The sequence below is a fragment of the Podarcis liolepis genome (assembly GCF_965112155.1).
Source record: "Podarcis liolepis genome assembly, chromosome: Z".
Taxonomy (NCBI): domain Eukaryota; kingdom Metazoa; phylum Chordata; class Lepidosauria; order Squamata; family Lacertidae; genus Podarcis; species Podarcis liolepis.
This window is the reverse complement of record NC_139570.1, coordinates 11,642,591-11,666,353: the sequence shown is the minus strand read 5'-3', so window position 1 is coordinate 11,666,353 and position 23,763 is coordinate 11,642,591.

Below are 23,763 nucleotides of genomic sequence, written 5' to 3'. Positions count from 1 at the left end.
ATCTGTTGTCTGCAGAGCAGAATATGTATTTGCTAAATAATAAGTAATAAAATAATAATACAGCATCTAAAAGAAGAGAAGATTCGTAAGAATGAAAACAGTACTTAGAAAATAGGTTATTAAATACACAGTCTTTGCCATAAGAATAGCAGCATATTCATAGAACTATGTTTCTTAAAATTATAGCTTTAACATAGAAAGGTGGGAGAGAGAACGTTTATATACTGAATGGGTTTTTCTCCTCCTACTTTCAATGCTTATATAAATCCGATGGGACTCTACTGTATAGTCAATGGAGGCTGGTTCATTAGAATGAATGGGACATTGTCCCACTATCTAGTTTGCCCCCAGCAAGCCCCACCTGCCTGCCTCCTGTCTTTCAATCACTTCTGTGGGTGGCACTGCCTGTCAGCTTTCCCCTAATCCTTAGCCTCAGTGTTTCTCTTGTAGAACTCAACAGGGGTGAGGATGGGGGCAAAGTTTGTTGGCTCCACCTGTCTTTGGCTCTGGCTATACTGTCTATAGTGCACACTTGGTAAACTTCCTTGGCAAGTATAAACAGGCAAGGGAGCCACAAAAGCACAGAGATGGAGGGGGCCTTGTAGATCATCTTGACTCTGCTCAAAGGAAATTCAGAGCTGGAGCATTCACCATCAAATGGTTGTTCATCCTGTGCTTGAAGACTCCTGTGAAAAAACAGACAGTCACGGAACCAAGAAATTACACAGAACAAAAGAAATTACCATGAAAATCCCTGAAACGAGAAGTAAGCGACTATAGAATAACAAAAATTAAACAAAAACTAAAATTAAACAAAAACTTAACGAGATGCCAGCTACAAAACTCGTTTCACTGAACTAATCAGTTTCCTCAGAAGGAAGTAAAGAAATTGTAAGATTTTAAGTGATATCAAACAAATTCAAGAGCAGGGCTGGAAATGCTTCCTCGAGTTTGAAAAAAAAGGTATGAAAACCTCAATGACAAGTTTTAAACATAGCCCTATTTAAGAGAATCAAGCAGTAGTGATAAGAAATTGAGGTTTTAAAGTTTCAAACAAATTCAAAAAACAGGGCAGAAATTCAAAAAAGTTTTAAACATAACCCTATTTAAGAGTACCGAGCAGTAGTAATAAGAAATAGAGATTTGAAGTTTCAAACAAACTCAAAAACAGGGCTGAGGCTGTCCTGGCTGCTAATGTTAAAGAAAGGTATGAAAACCTCAATGACAAGTTTTAAATATAGGCCTATTTAAGAGGACCAAGCAATAGTGATACAAAATTAAGGTTTGAAGTTTCAGACAAACTCAAAAACAGGGCAGAGATCAAACAAGTTTTAAACATAGCCCTACTAAGAAATTGAGATTTTAAGTGCATGAAGACTCTGCAGTAAAGGAGAGGCCATTGCCTCTGTGGTTCATTGGTTCCATTGCAAAACTACCACCACCAATAATTATATTCTATATTCACCTGTTGTTGTTGTTGTTGTTGTTGCTGCTGCTGTTGTTGGTCTTCTTCTTCTTCTTCTTCTTCTTCTTCTTCTTCTTCTTCTTCTTCTTCTTCTCTTCCTCTTCCTCTTCCTCTTCTTCTGATTCCAGGCCAGAGTGCAATAATATAAAAATACAAGATTGCAGTAATTAAAAGAATAGAGTGGGTTCTCATATATGTGTGCATGCACATATACCTATTGGGCTTATCAGTAATTGCTATAGAGATGCCAACAGATCCAACAATATAAGCCAGGAGGGATAACTTCTGGATGCATGTGCTGGACATATTAACACTGCATGGCCTCAATGTGGAAGGTTGAATGAAGCCCTTCTGAGCCTTACACCCTCAAAGCCCTAGAACTGCACACAGCATCATTTTCATCAGAGCAACTGATTATGTCAGAAGCTGAAACATTTTGATATAAGAATTTAAAATGACTGTTTTGTTAGACACTCTCTCTCTCTCTCACACACACACACACACCCTTCATGTGTCAAAGGCCAGGGCAAAGCAGTTTGTCTACTGCAGGGATAGGGAAGTCATGTCCTTCAAGATGTTGCTGGAACACAACTTTCTGACCATTGGTAAATGGGAGCAGACACCCTCAGCTTCTCCAGCCCTGGTCAACAGCATACAGAAGAAGCTGTACAATGAGGATGGCAGACACAACACTGTAAGGGGAAATCCCATATCCTGGTGGCTGCCACAGAGAATGCCCTCTCCCTGGCTGCCACCACCCCGAGTATCTGAGGGTGGTGGAAGAACCAAGAAGGCCCCTTCTGCTGATCTTAATGCCCAAGAGGAACTGTGGGGAATGAGGCTGCCTTTCAGATATCTGAGAGAATCTATAGCTCAATGGGGAAGGGAAGCACATGCCTTACACAAGGAACATCCCAGCCAGGTACCTTTACAATACATCATGCAGAAGGGCCACAAAAGACTGCTTAAATCAGACTAGACAAGGCTGAATAGATACTACTGAGCTAGTTTGTTCCATGAACTGACCCAGTAGTTAGAAACTTCATACATTCAGTTTTTGAACAGAAGAGATTCATTATCTTAATGGCATTTCTGGACCTAAGTTCTAAATCCCTGCAATCTCCCAAGTTACAGTGTGCAGGGTACAGAAAGTCTCTTGGTGTCTGATGCCACTGCAAGAACATGGTGCTGGACTAGACAGTTTGAGCCAGCAAGTTTGTTCTTATATTGTTATCCATTAATAAAGCTTTGAACATACAGGAAACTGGAGACAGTGCATTAGCCCAACTGACATTAATCTATTTTCTGTACATTATCTTCTTTCTGAAGAGTGCTGGCCAGTATCTTCCCAAGTTAGTTTGTGCAATGTACTTAGAGATTATTTGTGACTGGTGCTGCTCAGTTTCCAACTTGCTAAGTTCAGTTTGATTTGGGATCCATAAATTATCTTGGCTGCCACAGAGCTGATTTCAAACACCACCAGCAAAAAGGAAAAAAAGGGGGGGGGGACTATTTTGAGGCCAGCTTCTAAAGGGGTGCACACTTTAGACCATAGAACTACATTTCCCAAAAAACCACACAAATTCAATATTCTTTGCTCCAGTTTCTAGCAGATAATTTTGTTGGCTTTCTCAGCAAATGTTGCTAATGCTAGATGAGAGAGGCTTCAGTATGAGAAAAGCTTTACCAAGCTCATTCACTAGAAAGTGTTTTCGTTGCATCTGGCTTCAGAAGGGCTGCATTATGAGTAAACAAAAATGCAATCCGTTCTCCCTTTCCAAAGCAGTCAAAATATTTCTTAGCACCTTGATAGCATCCGTCTATTTCAGAGCACCTTACCGATGTGATTAATCATCCCAACTGTGTAAGCAATTATTATTCCACCTGAAGGAAAATAATGCTGGTCACAGCACTAAAGCATGTTCATGGGCAGCTGGGGAATAAACACCCAAATTCTGATGCATGCTAGCTATTTGACCTTGGGTAGGTCAGTTTACACATTTTCTCTCTGTCTCCTTTGCAGCATGGTCAAAAGGATATTTGTAGCTGCGTTTTGTTTTGGTGTTAAACAAAAATAAAAGCATTGTAAAAAGAAAAAAAATGCAGCAATTATGTTGCAAAAGGCACTGGTTGGAGGAAAATAATGAAGTGCAGGGTGCAATTTTATGTTCTCTTGTGGAGAATCCCAGGGGCATAAGATATTGTGGACCTAAAAGGGATGTGGGTGGCGCTTTGGGTTAAACCACAGAGCCTAGGACTTGCTGATCAGAAGGTTGTGGTTCGAAACCCCGCGATGGGGTGAGCTCCCATTGCTTGGTCTCAGGTCCTGCCAACCTAGCAGTTCGAAAGCATGAAGTGCAAGTAGATAAATAGGTACTGCTCCAGCGGGAAGGTAAATGGCGTTTCCGTGCACTGCTCTGGTTCGCCAGAAGCGGCTTAGTCATGCTGGCCACATGATCCGGAAGCTGTACACCGGCTCCCTCGGCCAATAAAGCAAGATGAGCACCACAATCCCAGAGTCGGTCACGACTGGACCTAATGGTCAGGGGTCCCTTTACCTTTACCTTTATCCATCTACAACTGGTGATACCCTCATTTTAGCAGCCACAGAAATCATCACCAGGGGGCATCTTCGGGGCAAATCAAGGAGACTGTGGATTAAAAGCTCCTTTGTACAGGGGAGTCTGGGGTAGGGGCAGCACAAGCTCTAGAGCTGATGTACTTATTTCATTCCCAGTGGATGTGTATGCCCGAAGGCGGAGACCCGTAAAAATCACAGGTGGGAGAAGCCTGTGAACGTGGGATTTGGTGGGCACCTTTTGCACCTCCCCTACTCGCGGGGAAACCCAGTTTCAGGGATCCGGAGCGACATGGGGTGAGCGGCGCGGTGCTTCGAATCGTCTGCTTCTTCCACGGAGCAAAGCCGCATAGCTGTTGCCGGAGAGCATTGACTTTTTCCTGTGGACAATTTGACTCCAAAGTAACTACCCGTGAGTAGAGCTGAAATGGGAGAATCGGATTTTAAACGTTTAATTTGGCATCGAAACGGGGAGGTTCAAAACAGGAAGTCCGCCTTCCCTATTTGTAAACAGACTGAGGCAAGGAGGCTGTAGGCTGAAGTCTTGGAAAGCTTTTTGTAAAAGACTAAATTTTCATCGGTAAAGAGCATAAAACCCCCCCTTGGAGGCAGGAGAAGAGGGGGGGGAAGTTGTGGACTGAGTATGCCTGCAGGAGAGAGTGAAGGGAGTTAAAATACCGCCGCTCTGACCCTGGAAACGGGCTGCCAGTAGGACTGACGTTTTGGAATGTTCATTGACAGCACTTAGAACGTTCCTTGACAGCTAGCAAAGTAAGAGAAATACATTGTTTCTATTGTCTCCGGCTGCTTCTAAAAAGGAGTAAAAAGTAACTGAAAACTGAAACTAACTTTGGATTGTATGAGTTGCGTTTAAAGGGGACATTGTTGACTATTATAAATAGAAACTGTTTCCCCCTAGTGGAAGTCTCTGAAATTGGTTACTTTATAAGAGCTGGGCTAGGGGGATTACCAGCTGTAAGATAAAAATTGTGAGACTCTGGGATTGACCTTGAATCTCTCAAGTGTTATGGCAAATGGAAAGGAAAAAACAGACGAAATGTCGACAGAAGAGGCCTTGGTGGTCGCATTAGTGAAAATAAACGATTCGCTGGAACAGCTTCACAGGAAAACAGACAATTTGGGACAAGAGGTGAACACCAACACAGAAACCATCCAGAGATTGATATAGGAATTTACCTTGATACGGCAAACTGCGGATGAAGTCAGGGAGAAAACCCTTGCTGCTGAATGTAAAACAATACAACTGGAGTTTGAGAGAGCCCCATCCATTCAAAGGCAACTCGATGAACATAAGTTGACATCTGATATGATGGAACTTAAAGAAAAACAGATGAATTTGAGGACCAGAGCCCTACCTGAATTGGGAAAGGAAAGCTTGACAGAGCTTCAGGAGGAGACAGGACTAACATTGGTTGAGAAAGAGAGGCTTTTGGGGGTCAGTATGACCGCCAAAAATGTGAATTTATTTAAGGGTAACTGTGAAGGACGTTGGATTGAAGAGAAAGGGGATTGGGAAATATGGACAAATCTGAAGTTGCTATTGTTGGGCCGAGCTGTTGTGGTGGGGATGAGGGTTGCTGTGTTGCCGGGGATGTTGCTTTTGTTCCAAACAGTGCAAGTTTTGCATGGGATGGATTGTTTCAGGAGGTGGCAGAGGGATGTTTCTGGATTTGTTTGGCAGGGCAGGAAGCCTCAAGTAAAATTTAAGATATTGACGGATGCCAAAGAAGGAGATGGACCTGCCCTGCCAGACCCCTAAACTTTGTTGTGAACCATCTGCTTTTTACTGACTGAGAGAATGGTTGTCTCTTGGAAGCACTGAAGTGTTGGATAATGGCAGATGAAGTTGATGGACTAGATGGAATTGGCGGAAAAGACTGGCAAGATCCGAGACCAGGGAGAAGAGTCGGTGGAAAAAGACTGGGGAAAGTTTAAAGATTATTTATAGAAATATTGTAAAATTAATGAATGTTAGAAGAATGTTGGAATGAAGTTATATGGCTTCAGTAGAAATGTTATAAGGAATTAAGTATAAATAGATTAATAGAGTATTAAAGGAAAATAAGGTTAAAATGTGTTAAGATAATTATAGGATAGAAAACAGGGGAAGATGGAAAGGAATTGCTGAAATAATTAATAGAAGTGGAATACAAAAAGGGAGGTGTGAGGAGGCCGTGGAAATATGTGAAAGAAAGATAAGATATTGGAAGTTTTTGTTTTTCCCCCTCTTTTGATGTGTTTTTAAATTGTTTTTGTCTTGTTTTGTTAATTTTTATGTAGTGTTTTTGTATTGTAATGTACTTTTTTTTCTTTGTTTTTTTGTAAGTGTTTAAATTGTTGTAAAAGGAATAAATATTATTATAAAAAACAACAACAATGGGTGTGTATGCTTATATGGGAGACTCACTCACTTCGAAGGAGGAATGTCAGGGTTATAAATGCATGCTCTGTCAGGATGGGTGGGTTTGCTCCCATGTGGAAATGAGGCACCGGTTCTAGATGACAAGTCAACACCCTGCTGTTCAGATGCTGCTGCCTCCTGTTCTTTCTCCTCCCTCAGCTGACCCAAGCGCTTCCCAGCTTCCTCTGACAGGGAGTCCCAGCACTCCTACACCCTCTTCTGAAGTGGCTAAAATAGCGGCCAAAGAGGAAGACCCCTCTCCCTCTTCCAACACAGGTTCCCACCATTCACTCCTTCTTCTGTTTCTCCATCTCCTAATTTCTCCTCATCCATCAGAGACTGCTAATCCAAGCTTGATCCCAATGGTGCTGCAGGGCTCCTGATACCAACCAGACCCTAATATATAAGTCAGCTCCTCAATCTCAGCAACTGGTCTCACTAAGTAAGCATGCAGGCTCCCAAGACTTGCCTAGCTGCACATTGCTTCCTCCTTCATTGTCTACTTGATCCAGTGGAATGGCCAAGGATCTTCTTGGCATGTAGGAGGTCCCAAGTTCAATCCCCAGGTAGAGATCCAGGTCTGAAATCCAGCCAATGAGTGTGGACAATACTGAACTAGACAGACAATGGTCTGACTCAGTGTATGGCATATCCTTGTGATGTAGAAACTGACCAGCCTATCTTCAGCCATGTGATTTGCCTCTGAGCCTTTGGACTTTGGACTGCTGTGGTCTCCCAGCTGCATCCATGTATCTGAACATGCCTTAGGCCCTGCACCTACAAAATTGGTACCCATCCCTGATTCTGTAAGGAAGACCCATGTGATGAGCCCTCACCCATGTGGCTTCCTCCTTGAAATGATATCTCAGCAGCACAGGGGCTGCTCTCAAAGATATGCTGGGTGGTCTAAATAGCACAAAAGAAGGCTACAAAAAGATATGTATAGAATTGTTTCATTTCATTCTACTTTGAATTGTGCTTTGTCTCCCTTTTCCTCTCGAGCTGTGCTGCTGCTGCTGTACACAGCAGGTGAAGAGGCTGACATCTTTTACACTCCCTGGCTTATCATTGATTGGAGACAAGAATTCAGAGACTCTAGCACTGGCAAGCCTCCAATGATGCCCACCCACACACGTACAATGTTTAAAAATATACCAAATTGTATCTTACAGATGGAGATAAGGAGGTAGGAAAGATAAGGCTGTTAGAATAGACAAGCAAACCTATAACTTCACAGAAAGGTTTTCTGCGGGTAGGAAGTGCTCTGCTCCCAATTTCATTGCAGCTTGGTGTTTACATTCCTTTGACCTTATGCCGTGACTCTATGGTCAACGGAGATACTTCTCTCTCTTTTTGCCACCAGTATATATTACTGAATACAGAATTCTTAAGCAATGGATTTCAAATTATCCTCTCCACCTGGATCCTGAGTGTCTGCTATTCGGCTCTGCTTTCTGAGGAAACAGAGAGACCCCATCAGGCAGCAGCACACAAATGCTCTAGTCTTCCCTGACTGTAGGAGCATGCACTGTTGGGTGCCACTTCCCAAAAAGACTGACCTGCTGGATGTGGTCAAAGGGCAGGACATTTCCCATTTAATGGCATTTGAACCAATGACCATCATGAGTTCCCAGAACATCTGGCCAACCATTGTTGAAAACAGAATGCTTGTTGAGGCGGACCCTTTTCTGAACAAACCAAGTTCTTTTTACATCCCTTGGAAAAGAGGGTGCTGTCTTATACTGAGTGAGACCATTGGTCAATCTAGCTCAGTATTGCCAACATGGTTTCTTCCAGCTGTTGTTGGTTTGCAACTCCCATCATCCCTGACTATTGGCCATGCTGGCTGGGGATGGTGAGAGTTGGGAGTCCAAAAACATCTGGAGGGTACCACATTGGATATCCCTGATTTTCAGTGGCTGGGCAGTGACTCTCTTGGGTTTCAGACAGGGAACATTCCTAGCCATAGCTGGAGACGCTGATGATTGAACCTAACATCTGCATACAAAGCAGATGCTCTACCACTGAGCTATGGCTCTTCCTTAAATTATTACATTGGTGTCAACAGGCCTAATCTAAGGTCTTATCCACACTTCCTCTTGTTCCACTGCTTTCCCCTGGGGAAACCTGCTTTTTAGTGCTCAACTGGAGCAAACAACAATCCAGGTTTTCTCCGGATTGATGTTTGCTTCGATTGAGCACTGGGGGGGGGGGGTCCCTGGGAAAGGAATAAGGCAAGGGGAAAACTGCTCAGTCCCATGTTTTCTATGCACAGGACAAGCAGAAGTCTGGACGAGCCCTGGATCCAAGCCAATGGCTTCTTCTGAAATATGGATTTCACGGTAATGTTTAAAGTATGTGTTTAACTCACTCCAATTGAAACTTCAGGGCTTTCACAGCCCTAATGTCTGTGTTGTGCCCAACATTTGTGTGGGCAGGAAGGAAGAAGCAATTTCATGACGCACAGAATTCCAGTGGTGGCACATAGCAGAGTGGAGTGATGTTTAATAGGAAATTGCTGACAGCTCTCAGTACCTCTCTGAAATTGGCCCATTAAGAGCATATGGCATTGTGCAGTGTATAGCTTTGTGCAGCATTAAAACTCCACAAGGAATTGCATTCCAGGTTTGTTAGCTATGAATGGAACATAAATGAGAGTTTTTAAAGTCCTCAAAGATGTTTAAGAAAACCCTTTTAATGCATTCATGGAATGCAATGACAGCATTTTTATTTTTATTTTTTACATCTCATCTCGCCAGTGAAATGCTTATGGCACAAATCATTTTATAACAAGTCTTGATATGCAGGTGGGATTTATGTCCCATTGTGGATCTGCTTCACTAGATACAGACAGCATCACAAAACAGTTTGCTGGGACACTGGAAGATTAGTAACGGCCTCCAATTTTTGGGAGTGGGTTTGGGAGAGAAATTAGGAGGAAATGGGAAACTCAAGTGCCCAAAAGGATAGGCAGAAACTAAAGCCATGTCTTCCAACCACCTTTGACTCCCTCTTAACATGTCTATATAGCTCCTTTAACACATTACGCACCCACATGGTATATATGTAGGCATTGTCCACATGACCTGAAACCTTGTCTGGACAAAGATTCATAATCATGTGGAGAGAGTGTACATATTAGGGCTGTGCACCAGATTCAGTCAAATCCTGTACTGAAATTGGGCCAATTAAGGGGGATCTGGGCTTCAGTCAAGTTCAGAGGTGACAACCCCAAATCTCCATGTGGGGAACATGCTGGGGCTGCCTGCCTCTTCTTCTTGCCTAATATCCCTCCCTGTGACAGCCCCAGATTGCTCCAGGCAGCCCAACTCCACTCAAGATAATCTGGGGTTGCCACCACTGAACATGCAGCCAGCAACTACATGACCTCTCTGCCCTTGTATGTATTTTCCACATAAAGTGTGAAAGGGAGGGTTGTTATCTGCAAATCCACATGGAAGAGGTCTGTATGCTTAGGCAGGTGTTCATCTTTACTCCAGCAACATACCTTCCCATTCCAAAGTTCAAAAAGTCTTTCAAGCAGATATGTTCAAATCAGGGTTTGTCAGTTCCGCATATGCAAACGAAAAGGGGTGTGCATGTGGAAATAACCCTAATGCTCTGTGCATATGCATTCTCTAGGACGTGGTAGACTGGGAATTCCTAGATCGCAGCAAAACTACCATTATAATTCATAATATTCTTGTTTGTTCTGAGCATTGATGGAGCATGCAATTGTATTAGAGAATTATATTGCACAGTATATTTTGAATAGATAATGAAGGGCTGGGTGCCTACTCTAAAAAAGTTACTCCGCTAAATATGGAATTCAAATCTCTGACAATGGAAACCATAATCTTCAGTAAGGGGTTTATTATAACCTGGCATGCATAAGCATTGTTAATGCAAGGAGCAGTATTTTGACAGAAGAACATAGGAAACTGCCTAATATCAAGTCAGATAATTGGTCCATCTAGCTCTGTATTGTCTACACAAGCAATTGTCATAGGCTGGAGCTTATGAGATAGTAATCTAAAACTTTTGGAGGGCACCAGCTTGGTGAAAGCTGCTTTATGTTGACTGGCAACAGCTTTCCAGGGTTTCAGAGTCGTATTTTCCCCAGCCCTACATGAAGATGACAGAAACTGACATGAAGAATCCTGGCACAGAAAGTGCCCTTCTGAGTCTGATGTTCAATTGCTACTAGAAACTGCAGAACATAAAGCAGTTGGACCACATTCCTTACTAACAAGATACCTCACTAGCCAATGAGTTCAAATCTGCAAATAGCACCAGACAGCCAGATTTTCAGAAATGGTGAAGATAAACCAGATGGCATAGGTGCTTAGCTTCAGATAAAGCATAGACACCCCCTACCTTTCTCTCTCTCACCCACACACTTCCCAAACATGTTATAGTTGTTGAGAGTGTACCCCTTGCAGAAAAAAAATTTTTAATAGTAAAAAAAAACCCCACACAAATCACCTATGCATACCTTATGTATTTGTAGTTTGCTTGCCATATCAAGGTTTGACAAGGTATTTTATAGCAAATGAAATTCACCCCACAATAGCCTCCCCCAAATTCAGACACTCTCTCTATATTTTTGCTTTTTCAATCTTTATTAAGTTTGATCATTTGTACAGTTATTCCATTCATTATTCAAGACATAATATGCTACACACCCAAAAAAAGAAAACCGAAATCGTTCAACATCAAATAATACTGCTATGTTAAGTCTTAAAGTCTTTAGAAATGACTTCCCTCCACCTCACTGCAGCTCTTTGTTGTTGTTTAGTCATTTAGTCGTGTGCTCTTTGTGACCCCATGGACCAGAGCACGTCAGGCACTCCTGTCTTCCAGGAGTGGCTCCTTACCCATTCCCTATTTTTTAACTGTGTCCTTTTTCTTCTTTTTCTTCATTCATCCTACATACTGTACATTATCTATCTGTTATCTACTTTGCGAAAGTTAAACAAAGCATATTAATGATTTTGTTGGGAACAGTGTTTTTCTAAACACGCTCTGTAACAATCCCACTCCATTATGAATTTTTGGTTTGATTGGTTATGATTGCCTCTGTCATTTTTGGTAGTTCTAGGAATTCACATAATTTAGTTTGCCATTCTTCCTTCGTAGGGCTTTTCTCTCCCTTCTAATTTTTAGCAATCAGCATTCTCACTGCTGTTGTTGCATATAAGAAAACCCTCCTCTTATCATTTGGGACATCAGTTGTTAAAATGCCTAGAATAAAGGCTTCAGGTTTTTCACAAATGTTTATTTAAACATATATTTTTTTAAATTCGTCATAAACAATATCCCAATTTTTTTAAATTTTTTCACAGGCCCACCACATGTGGTACATTCTGTTCCTTCCGCTTGGTTGCATCTCCAGCATAGGCTTGAATTTGTTTTATATATTTTGGCCATTTTGCTGGGGGGTCATGTACCATCTGTAAAGCATTTTCATAAGATTTTCCTTTAATGCGTAAGAAGCAGTAAACTTTATATCTCTTTTCCATAATTTTTACCAATTGTCCATCTGGATGGAGTAACCAAAGTCCTTTGACCATTTAATCATCACATCCTTAACTTCTTCCACCTTAACCTCCCAATCTAGCAGGAGTCTGTACAAATTCAGACACTTTAGATGTTTTGGAGTTGGACATCTCCCATCAGTATCAGGCAGTGTGGCCAATATTCAGATATAAAATGAGAGCTATCATCCAAAAACATATGGATGGGTGCCAGATTTGGAATGAATGCCTTTAAAAATTCTTCCCTGACCCTGGGCTTGTTCACACTCTCTCCTTCACATGTGATGGAAGAATTTCCTGATGAACAGCAGCTGCATGTGTGGACTAACACCATTCATAAATATTTTAGTTTACATGATCTCAGTCAACAGGAAATTTCTTGGCATTTTCTGATCAGGTGAAAATGAAAGTATCATATCACCCAGCTGATATCACCCAGCTAGTCATCAGAAACTAAAGCAATGAAGTATTGTGGTGCCCGAAGTATTTTTGCACCCATTACTGGGCTGGAGAACTGCATTGCAAAATCCCAAAAAGTGTGAATTTTGACGGATGATTTATTACCTGCCTTCAGCAGCAGGTCCCAGGGCAGGCTTCAACAATCTAACATTAAAATCAGTTTAAACATATTGCAGCCAGAGGAATAGGATGACCCTGAACAGAAACACATCTTAGATGTCAAAGGCCAGAGTAAATAAATGCTTCTGTTCACATATTTTATTGCGATTTAAATTGGTTTTTCTTGTTTGCATTTTAGTGTTGTAACCTGCCCTGGAACTTCAGGGTCAAGGGTTTTTGTTTTTTTAAATTACATTATTAATAATAAAAATGAATCATTCCAGGAATAAAATTTTTTGAATTTAGTGGATTTAATTGGGAACTGAATACAGTGGTATTGGTTCTCAAACTTAATCTGTTCTGGAAGTCTGTTCCAAAACCAAAGTGTTCCAAAACCAAGGTGCACTTTTCCCTAGAAAGTAATGCAAAATGGTTTAATCCATTGCAGACTTTTTTTAAAAAAAACCCTAAAACACCAATTTAACATGGATTTTACTATCTAATGATACCATTCATCCTTAAAATGAAAGCAATAAGCAATGTACAGTACTGTACAATAAAATAAAATAAATAAAACAGTACTGTAGATGATAAAAATTAAAATTATTTCTTTTTCTTACCTGCACTGATGATAGTCATTGTTTGGATGGGGGGCTTTTATCTATTTCTGCAGTCACACAATCAATTAATCAATCATTCAGTAGCTGAACTGGGATCCACACAGTCTCAAAAACAAATTAACTGAAAAAGCCTCAAAACAAAAAAAGCAAAATAAATAGCAAAAACAAAAGCACCAAATATAAGCTCCAAATATCAACTTAGAACACTGCAATCAGAAATGGAAGGCTTGAATTACAACAGAGGGAAGCAAATGAGCAGCGCAACAGGAAGCATGGGGACTTAAAACAGAGCATGTTCCGTTTCCAAAAAATAGTTTGAAACCTGAAACACCTCCTTCCGGTTTTGCAGCGTTCGGGTTCCAAGTTGTTCATGAACTAAGCTGTTCAAAAACCAAGGTACCACTGTCATATTTCTCCTCCATCTCTACTCAGTATTGGGGTAGATATTCAAATCCTTTAGCATATTTTCCCAGGGTTAACAATTAACAAATTTGTAGTGCACTTGTGTCTGGGAAGAATCCAAGCAGAACTAGTTATCATCCAAAGCCAGTCCCAGCCAGCTCATTCCCCTCTGTCTTTCACCCTCTTCCCTCTTTCTACTGTCATCTTCCTATATTTCCATCACCATCCTAAGTGTTGTTCCACTTTCCTTTCAGCTGCCCCTTCCTCCTTATCTTAACATTCCATACTTTAAATCAGCGATGGGGAACCTGGTTCTCCAGGTGTCATAGACTCAATTCCCACCATGCCCAGCCAGCATGACCAGTTGTCAGGGATGATAGGATTTGTATTCCAGCAGTGGCTGGAGGGCTACAGGTTCCCCACGTCTGCTCCAAGCAATGTCCTCAAAACCTAAACATGGTTCATTACCCTAGTCCAATGAACCAGGAATTCTGAAACTCAAAAACCCAGCTGAGGAGTATTTCAGAAGCACCCCTCCATCGAAAATGTTGTTCATAAGGCAGTGATAAGCATAGGCAATACCACCTATGATTAAATGAGAGTCTTATGACCTTTTTTTGTGTGTTTTGGATCCGAGACATCTGTGATTACAAAGCAAACAAATGTTTGCTTTGAGCCAAAAGCAGCATTTTCAGCTAGAACAAAATGTTCTAGCCTTACTTTATCATCTTTCTGACAGATGGCACGCTTGTTTATGTGTACGAAACAAATGCATCAACACAACAGGAAGCCCAGTATTCCATTAAGATTTTATAGGAGTGTCTGGATAACCTTGGGCAAAATGCAATTTCCCCCCTCAGTCCATAAGAAAAGCCTGCTGGACCAGGTCAACGGCCAATGGCTCATCTAGTCCAAAATTCTGTTCTCATAGTGGCCAGCCAGATCTCTGTGGGAAACCTGGTCTCTGTGTATGAGGCAAACTTGACATTGGCTACAATACGGATAATCACTTGCAGAGGTGTGTAGAGGAAATACTGGGAAACTATAGAATTCACTATCAGAAAATGCAGCAATGGCCACCATTTAAGAGGGCATTCAGATGTGGAGATTATGGAATTAGTTTTAGTGGTTATAATGTTAGTGATTCTGGATGAATTTCTAACATTCCTTCCCCCCCCCAATTATTTTTTGTTGAATTACCAGATTTTAACCCAATTTTACAAATTAGACAAATTATTTCCAGATTAATACAATTTTGTTTAAGTGACTTTCCACGTGCTGTTCTTGATGTGACCTTATCTTCTTGATGTTACTGCATTTACAAAATTACCATTGGCAACAGCTGCACTCTTAATGATTCTATCGCATTATTACATTATTTAACCCTTTCATATGAAAAGTTTATGAAAAGAGTTTCTAACATCGCTTTTACAATACATTACCTGTTGTGCTGTGGAACTGTGTTTTTGTTGACCAACATACTAAAATGTTGTGATATATTTCATTAAAACTAGTGGGTGTGGCATGACACAACATCATCAGACACGACACTTTGTGTATGTGAGCTTATGTTTCCCCATGATTCACCCATAAAAACTGCAGGAAATAACTGTATGTTACTTCCCCAAATTTTGTCCCATGATTTCCGGGGCTAGCAGGGTTGTAAATAGACATTTTCTGGAAGCAATTAGCGTGGAAATGAGTGCTGAAATTCTACTGGATTCTGCTAGGTTTTCAGAAGTGAAAGATCATGTCTCATGTGAAAGATCACACAAAACACAATCATCAGGAAAATGGAATAGGGTGCTGTCTGGGTGAAGTCTAAGATGGCTTTAAATGAGGACTAGACAAATTTATGGAGAAAGAGCCTTTAAAGGCTAGTGAGAAGAGACTTAACCTTCCTTCTTCCCCATGTTCCTGTTGGAGTTTTTCAGAGCTACACCATATTATTGGGGGTGGGGTGAGAGATCAGCTGTTGCAGCTTCTGAGAAATCTGGTTGCCGTTTCCTGCATTTGACACTTTTGAGGAACAGTCTGCTGGTTATATTATTTGTTAATACCTGTCTGAACTGAATTTTTTTTCTTTTCATAACAAACTGTGGTTTAACATGCCAGCATAAACAATATCAACTAATTTATTTTTGGATTTATATTTCCTATTGTACAATGAATTTAAAATGTTATAATGATAGTAGTAGCAAACTGAATTGTTTATATGGATTCTGATATGATATTTTGAATTGATATTTTCAGCTTTAATGGTGTATTTGGATAGGGCAATGCACCAAGACCAAATCATGCCAATTTGGTGAGATCCTGACTTTTTCTGCATTGGGTGGAGACAGCCTTCAATTGCCATGGTTGGGTGGCAAGGTTTTATTGTTACATCCAGTATTGTTTGCTAGCATTTCCTTTTTTCAAAGTTTGTGTTTCTTCTGGTTCTCTGCATCTGAACATTAATTCTCTTATTGCCTTTAATAGCTTCCTTGCTTCTGATAGTTAACCACGCTGTCACCTACTTGGCCTTGTGTAGTGCCTTCCCTGTTCTACAATACACATTCTAGCCAAACCTCTATTACTGTGATGATGATGATGATAATTATTATAATAATATTTATTATTTATACCCCACCCATCGGGCTGGGTTTCCCTAGCCACTCTGGGCAGCTTCCAACAAAATATTAAAATAAAATAGTGTGTTAAACATTAAAAGCTTCCCTAAACAGGGCTGCCTTCAGATGTCTTCTAAAAGTCTGGTAGTTGTTTTTCTCTTTGACATCTGATGGGAGGGCAGGTGCCACTACCGAGAAGGCCTTCTGCCTGGTTCCCTGTAAGTTTGCTTCTCACAGCGCAGGAACCGCCAGAAGGCCCTTGGCGCTGGACCTCAGTGTCTGGGCGGAACGATGGCAGTGGAGACACTCCTTCAGGTACACTATACTGATACTGAATAACCCCCAAGCATTCCAGAGCATTTTAACCATACTGACTTTCCCTTTTTCCCTTTTATGTTCATCACCGGGGTGTAGTAAGTTCTGAATGTCAAAGATAAAGCAAACCAATTCAGACCTGATTTAAAGTCTAATCCAGTTGTGCTCATTCTAGATTATTCAATTCTAAACTGAGTTGTGCTCACTCCTTTGCTTGTACTATAGGAAAACAGATATGTCTATACGAATAGAAATGATACTTCGGGGGAGGGGGTGTCCAGGTGCTCTATAGCTGGGATGGGGTACCTATGCCTCTCCAGATGTTGGTAGACTCCAGCACCCAACAGCCGCAGCCAGAATGGCTCGTGGTCAGGGATTATGGGAGTTGCAGTCCAACAATATATGGAGGACCACAAGTTTCCTATCCCTGCTCTATAGGAAGAGATAATAAGCACATTATCCAGCTTCATAAAACATGCCTATCAATATTACTCGAAAAGAGTGCAAACTTACTTTCTCCTCCTAGGACTTTTATTTTATTATGCATTTAAGTATTGTGGTTTTTTAAAAAAAAAAATTGGCCACTTCATTCATGAAGTGACTCATTGTTCTTATTATCGGCACAAGTGAAGACAAAAAGGCAAAGCAATTATTAAAGCATCTTCAAAAGCATTACAAGTAGGAATAACTGAATTAGAGTGACGCAATTAAGGGATGTCCACATGTCCACTTGAGTTCCATTAATGAAGAATCTGATGAAAACCTAAAAGCTTTGTTTACATTTTACCTTTACTTAAAAGCTTAAGTTAAATGTGAAGAACTCTGATGCACAAACCATAATGATTAAACTTATAAAAAGTTGGGATGGGAGGAAGTAAAATCTTGTCACATCATCTAACCAAGTATTGCTTTTTGTTGTTATTTACAAATATGTCATAAATTGGTGAGGAAGCAACTGACTATATGATTATTCCTGAATCCATAAAGGGAGTGAAAGAGTGGCTTATTAAAAACTCCCACAAGTTTAGTTACATACTGCTAGGATGCTGTGGGGGTGCTGTGGGTACAGGCCGCCCCAGGTGTCACCACTGGGGTGTGTGTGACAAAATGCCAGATGTCACTCACCACAGGGCCTGCAGTGCACCTGAGCCACGCGTGTCTCCTGGGAAAGACTTGGTGGCTTGGGCGCACACAGGCTCTGCGCTGCCCAAACTGTCCACCCACTGCCTCCCCCCAGCTGTAGGGCGGCTGAGTGGGGGGAGACAGGCAGACTCCGGAGGCCCCATGGTGTGCCTGCCCCTATGGATGGCTCGTCCCACCCTTGCCCTGCCCCTATGGGCAGCGCGCCCTGCTCCTGTGCATGCTGCCCCAGGCGCCCGAGCGGCTTCCTCCACCGCTGGATATAGGGAGACTGTAGACACTCCCCTGATGTCATCGGACTTTCATTCCCACCAGCTACAGTCACTATGGGCAATTTTCAAGATTGATGGTGGGTGTTGTAGTTCAGCCACATCTGGAGGGTAACAGGATCCCCACCTAGGTGCTAGTTGAATGAAACCAATTTACTGAGAACAGTTCACAAAGCTATCATCATGCATGAAGTCAGTGGAGTCTTCCTTCAACAAAGTCAGTGAAGGACCAACCTGGGAATGCTCAAGGGTAACCAACCTCTTTAGGCCTATGGGCACACTTGGAGTTTTGAAAGCATGCTGTAGTGGATGCCCCTCCCCACACAGAAAGACAAGAAGAGAGAAAGTGCACACACACTTCACTTTTCAGTCAGTAGAACTTTACTCAGTGAGTGTCCATTGGGGCTGGTAGGTGGGAGGCAGGGAGATCAATGAAAAACTGCAAATAAGACAGCAGGAAGATTGGGGCTGGCTGATGGCAGACGGGGATAGGTAGGTAGGGAAGTAGCCTCCAGTGACTTTGCTGCAAAAAGCCCAAAATTTAACTGCCTAATTCTTCAAAGCTATTACAACTAAATGTTCTAAGGAATTTGCATTTAATTTTGAAGTGTCAAAAGGAACCTCTGAAGTGGAACAGATAGAGAGTCATAAAATGTTCCAAAGTCATCCATAGATAGGAGAGTTCTAAGGGGCCCAAAGTATTCCCACACTTACATCCTTCTCTGTTTTGGAGAAATGTGATGAGACAGACATCCTGCTGCAGAAGAAATATTTGCAAAGGGAGATAATGGAGAGACAGTGAAGATTCACTTTTAGCTGACTGACTTCTTAAACAGACTGAATCTTGGCATAAGCACCTTAATTCAAACACTTGTCACCAAAGATGCACTTGGAAAGAAATGACCACTGCAGAATATTGAGCAATTGGAACTGAAGAGAAAGCAAGTCAGAGCTTATTGACAGTTTGATGCTGCATCATACATTGAAGGCTGGAAATATATGAGTTCATCCTGAGAAATGTAAGAAGGCATTGTTTTCTTCTCCACCATGCCTTCATCACGTGCAACACTGTTTCTGTTCCACTACAGATCATCTTCCACCCAAAACTACATTATCCACTGTGGTGAAGTTTCATTATACTGTCATTATGTTATTCTACTCCATGCAAAGGAAACACAAGGCAATGGTAGATGGCGCATCATATGCAGAGTGAAAATAACAGCAATTAATACTGAATGTATTCACTAGATTAATTTCCATTCCGAATAGTGGGATGAATAAGCATACATCTCCAATTTATGCTCTCGTTTTTGGTTTAATCAAAATTCTGCAAAATCCCTACTCAGTCTCCACTTCCTCCTTTACTGCTATATGCTGGGGAACAATGATTTATTTCCCATGAAACACCCTGGCCATCTGGGGGGAAAGCCAGCTCAGAAGCAGTAAATCAATGTATATTTTTCACTATGGCTGCCATCTATATTGTATCACACATGTGGCAATGAAGCCTCTCAGATTGACTTATGGAGCTGCTGCAGGGGTAGCCAATAAGGTGCCCTCTAGATGTTGTGGACTCCAACTCCCATCAGATCCAGCTGGCATGGCCACTGGACAGAGATGATGGGAGTCAACATCTGGAAGCAGGGGCACAACCTACTGGGGTCCCAACACGTTTGCCCCCCTCCGTTGTTTATTTGGGGAGGACCACCCCTACGTTCAAAAAGATCAGGTCCAAATGCAGAGATGAGCATGGCGCAGCTTCAGTGGTGAGCTTCTCCTTCTCCTGCTGTGGAAGCAGCCCCTGGCAGGGGACAGTGGCAGGAAGAGGAGGAACCGCCAGCCATTGAACCCCTGCTGCCACCATGTTCTGCTCTGCCCCCTCCCAATGTCCTGATAGGACATTGACCCTCCCCCCCCCCATCTGCCTCACAGGTTGGCATTTCTGTCTGGAAGGAACCAAGTGTCATGAATTGGCTGGATGTAGAGGAGTGGTGGGAGGCCCAAGCTGGGGGACACCCACAGTGGAAGAAGGCTCAGAGCCAGGAGATTGCTGGTGCATGGTCAGAGGGAGAAGAAGGAGCAGACCTGGAGGAGAAGGTGTTGGAAGCTGAAAGGGCAACAGGGTTTAGTGAGCAGGAAGCTCCACCCCCCACCTCCACCCCGATTTCCCAGAACACAGAGAGAAATGAAGATGGTGCAGCAACGAGAGACAAGACGACAGAGCCTTAGACTGCTGGGAAAGGAACCAGGAGGGGATCCTTGGGGCAAGACCTACTGGTAAGGGTTGCTATGATCACTAGGTGTGTGCTGTTTAGCGTGTGCTGAATAAAGAGCTAATTTCACTGACACTGGTTGCTTTATTGCTTTATTTCTGACCTATGCCTGACTCTAGCTCCTGACATCAAGGTGTCTGTCCCTAAGTAGGGATCAATACAACTGTCAATTTCATTTCTTTAGGTTTATCATTTTTCCAATTTTAAATTCAGTGCTCCACATTTCCAAAACAATTTCCCAGTCCAGTTAATTTAATTAATCAGCATTTTAGTGCAAATTTCTCCTAATAAACACATTTTATACAGATTTTTATGTAATATACACATTTCCCCAAGCAATTTCCCCTAATAACATGAATTCCTGCATGCCCTTTTCACTAAAATGTGCATTTTATCCACATTCTCCCCTTAATATGTGTATTTATGTACATATTGTTTGGCTGCAGAAGGATAGCTATGTGTCAGTCCACATTTGGTCTGAGAAGTACAGATAATGTAGATTCATATTAAAATTCTCCTTTCTATTCCTAAGATATTGGGGTGTCATGGAATGCAACAATCCTGATAATCAAGAGGCAGTAAAATGAGATGGTTTGATGAATTTCAGATATAAGATCTAAATAATGAGCCAGCTGGCTGCAGGCCTCTAGCTGTGCTTGCATTCAGAAATGAGCCTAGAACATTACCCCAAAGTCTATGAGAACATGGAAGAGAAAATAACTTCAGTAGTGGGTAGAGGTAAGGATAGCTTCACTACATCCCTCCAGAGGGCTCAGCTCCTTACCTAGTCCCAAAGCTCTACCCTCTTCACTGGCGGAGGAAGAGGAGTGCGGGGGGAGAGCACCGTCCCCAGCAGCACGATCCTGGTGGGGTGCCATCACGGCTGCCCCCCCCCCCCGCGCTGGGCACCACACCCCCAGGACACATGCCACACCCCTGCGGGCGGCGAGCCACACCCCCAGGACGTGCCACTCCCCTGCAGGCAGCGTTCCACACCCCCGGGACGCGCGCCAGCCCTGCCTCCACCTGCTCTCCGCTACCCCCAGCCAGAGCATGAAGCTCCACCACTGACCCTCTTCACTAGTGAACTACACCCCAGGTCCTAGCTTCCTCCATACTGGCTCTCATGGTATGTCCACTGGTTCTTGGCCTGGTAGTCAGCTGCCATCTGCTCACATAGGCAAGACCAGAGAGGAGTGAAAGGGGCAAGTGTTTGCCTAAGTGTTTGCCTTTCCTCCTGTTGGTGTAAATCTTGTGGAAATTATAACAGGCATAAACTGGAAATTTAAATAAGGTTTCAATAAGCATGCTCACTTGACCTGTTTGAACTCTCCTATCTGATGATTCTGAAATGCTTTAAGATTCCATTAAAAAAAAATCAATAGGATTTACTTGGGAGAAAATATGTCAAAGAGACTAGTATGAACATAAAATATACAATCATTTGTTTTTCAGACATTTAGCATGTGGGGTAAGGTTCACCACATTACTGTGATGCAGATTACCTCTTCAGTGGTCTCCCTTATGTTCCCAATGGCTACTCCACAAAACCATTAGATCAGGGAAATGCATTTGCTAAGGCAAGAAGTGTGTGTACAGGTATTCATGTGTGTGCATGAGAGAAAGTGTCATAGTTATAAAAACATGATATTTAAAGCTGGGGAGGAACATCAGATGTACACTAATCACTTTCACTTCGGATCTCTCAAAAGGAAGGATCTACTGCAACAAGCTTTGAGAGTTGTTCCCTTGAAACACATCACAAGTCACTTGTACATCTTCCTTTGGCAATTTCACCAGATTTGGGTCATGTTTATGCATCCTTTCAAGTGTCTCGAGTAAAAAATTTTGCTGCTGCTATTTTTCTTTGCTGCCTTAATTTGTTTACCTGTTACTAAACTCACTATTGATTTAAATTAACTTTGCCAAGCCTCATTAGCTCAGTTAACTTGCATGCACTTTAAACACACTCGCATATGTACACAGGCTGATGTGCACACAGAAATACCTGAGTTGTTTCCCACCTGTTTGAGTAAACAAAATACTAGCGGCTCTTTACTCTGTAGGAAAGGGGGGAGGGGGGAGAGGGCCCTCTTGTGAAATAAAAGGCAAGATATCGGGAAATGGGATTTGGAGTGTTTTGAAAACCAGAAGAAGAGTTTCAGTTTATAGAGACAGAGATAGAAAGAGATATGAAAACCTACCTGTGAAGGACTCTAGATCTGAAGTGCGTAATAACCTGGTGCAATGTCTGACCCCATATGATGCAAGAAGCCTCTGATTTGACGAGGATAATGGTGGCTTCATTTTCCAATCATGCCTGATCAAAAGGCTAGTACCTTCATCCTACACGTGGAAAGGCTCCTTGTTGCTATGTAAACTGCTGATATGTAAACTATTTTTATATATGCAAATTGTTTTATAATTTGTTAATTGCATGGTGAAATTGTTCTGAGGTGGTTTGTTGGAAGATGGTTTGTTGTTGAAATGAAATACAATAAAGCAAAACAAAGCAACAAAAAGCTTCTGTAACAGAAGCTTGTGCAATTACCAGGTGACTGAAGAACATTATAGGGCATGTGGGGATGCACTTTCAGTTCCCAGGACTTACTACATCCATATTCCAATGGACACACCTTGGGCAGCATGGGGTAGTGCAGAATCAATCTGTATTGAGCTTTTGTTTTCCAAATGGAACTATACGATACGATACGATACGATACGATACGATATGATAATCTTTATTGTCATTATTCCGTACAGAACAACGAAATCACTAGACTATGAGAAGGCATTTTTAATAGACATAAAATATGCAAACAGTGTGCAGCCTAAGTCACATACCCTCCAACATTTCTCCAATGAAAATAGGGATGTCCTATTCAACAACAACACTATTTATATCTGGCCCATCTGACTGGGCTGCCCCAATCACTCTGGGTGGCTTCCAACATATATAAAACATAATAAAACATTAAGCATTAAAAAAAAAAAAATCCCTATACAGGGCTGTCTTCAGATCGCTCGGTATTGGAGTCGAATAACTCCATACCCTCCCAAATTTCTTCCATGAAAATAAGAAAAAGTGGAGCATTCCAGGATCAAATCAGAAACCAAGATGACTTCTGTAAATCCTGGGCTGTCCCTGGAAAATAGAGACATGGAGGGTCTGAAATGAGAGCCCTTTGCCTAAATTGGGCTCTTAGACAGCCTATTTTTCCTTACATAGACTTTTGACTTGAGCATGACAATAGCATGCCCGATTCATATTCTTCTGTTATCATTCTTCTGTGGACTGCTGTTGCCATTAAGGTGATGTTTCAGGCCAAATCTCCCCGCTTCAGTAGTGCCAGTTTTCCTGTGTAGCAGGAGTGGGGGTATTTTTTTAGTCCAAAGGCCACACTGGAAACCATGCATGTGAAGCCAGATGCAAAAGTGGGGAGAGAATTGGATGCGACTCTTTCCTTAGGCTACATTCCAGCCAGTCAGAGGTTTCTAAGACCAACCCACCCACACTCCTTTCATTCCTCCATCTTGGTAAGCAAAATGCATTATCACAGTTCAAGAACACA